Consider the following 1,722-nt stretch of genomic DNA (forward strand, 5'->3'; position numbering starts at 1 on the left):
ATTCATTCATTCACTCTTGCACGTTTTCCTCCCTACCCTCCCTAGTTCATTTCGTTAAAACAATATTAATTTATTGTTGCATAATTTCCTCACTCCCTAACCCAGTCCACTTTGCTATGCGTCTCTTATTCTGGACTGTTGTCACACAAATAATTCCTAATCATATATTTCTTTAAAACAGTTCTTTCCTTCATCTGTTTCAATTCAGTGTACATTATTTATCCCCTCCCCCCATTTCAGAACTGTTTTATAACAGTACTGTTATACAATATTTGTCCTTTTGTGACTGAGATATTTCACTCAGCATGGGTTACCCATGTTGTGTAATATCTTATGAGTTCCTTGGTTTTCAGTGCTGTGTAGTATTCCATTGTGCGAATATATCATAGTTTTCCTTTCCATTTATCTGTTGATAGGCACTTGTTTCCTGCTATTGTGAATAATGCAGCAATAAACATTTGTGTGTATATATCTGTTTGGGTGGCAGCTCTAGTAGTAGAATTGCTGGGTCAAATGGTATTTCTGTTTCCAACTTTTTGAGAAAGCATCATACCACCTTCCATAGTGGTTGTACCATTTTACACTCCCACCAGCAGTGAATAGGAATGCCAATCTTTCCACAACCTCACCAGCATTTGTTTGCTGCTCTATTGAACTTTGCTATTGTTGCTGGTGTGAAATGATATCTCATAATTGTTTTGATTTGCATCTGTCTGAGAGCTAGAGATTTTGAACATTTCTTCATGTGTTTGTTTGCCATCTGTATGTCTTCTTTGGTGAAGTGTCTGTTCATATCCTGTGCCCATTTTGTGATTGGGTTGCTTACCTTTTTCTTATTGAGGTGCTGGAGTATTCTATAAATTTTAGATATGAAGGGAGCTCTGGTGGCCTAGTGGCAAGAAGCTGCGCTGCAATCCCAGAGGCATGTGGTTCAAATCCACCAAATGCTCTGCTGGAGAAGGAGGGGGAAATCTCCTCCTGTACCAGTCAGATTTGATTTGACACAAGACCTTTCTCAGAAATTCTCTCAGCAGCCTTCAGGAATTATTCTAAGACAAATGCCTATGAAGACCCTGAAAACTCCCCTTCTTACATACGTGAATTAACTACATGTTTAAGTTGAATAGTGGTGTTGGCAAAAACTATTGCATGCCCTGTGGCCTGCCAGAAGAAGGTCCATATGGTGTTGCACTACTAATGCAAAGGTGACACCTCTTTGGCAGTTCCAATCTACTGGGATCTAAGGGTGTACAGTTTCTAAAAATCCACTGCAAAGTCAGTTATGCATCAGTTCCAACCGGTAATGAGGGTTGAGTCAAAAGAACAAATACACCTGTCTCTGGGAAACGGAACTAGGATGCTCCTTGGAGGCAAGGATGGTGAGATGAAGGGCATGCTTTCAGGAGAAAACAGCATGTCCTTGGAAAAGGATATCCTACATGGAAATGTAAAGGATCATTGAAAGAGAGAAGATCCTCAAAGAGTTGAATTGGAGCAGTGACTGTAACAATGACTTGAGCTATGCACACCCATGTTTATTGCAGTTTTGTTTACAATAGCAAAGAGTTGGAAGCAACCTAAGGGCCCATCAACAAACGAATGGATAGAGAAGCTGTGGTATATCCACACAATGGAATACTATGCTGCATTGAAAAACAAGGAACTCATGCAACATTATTCAAAGTGGGTGACCCTGGAGGACATTATGCTGAGTGAAATATC

This window comes from Elephantulus edwardii, unplaced genomic scaffold, assembly GCF_000299155.1.
Source record: "Elephantulus edwardii isolate Elephantulus edwardi_28Jun2011 unplaced genomic scaffold, EleEdw1.0 scaffold00243, whole genome shotgun sequence".
Taxonomy (NCBI): domain Eukaryota; kingdom Metazoa; phylum Chordata; class Mammalia; order Macroscelidea; family Macroscelididae; genus Elephantulus; species Elephantulus edwardii.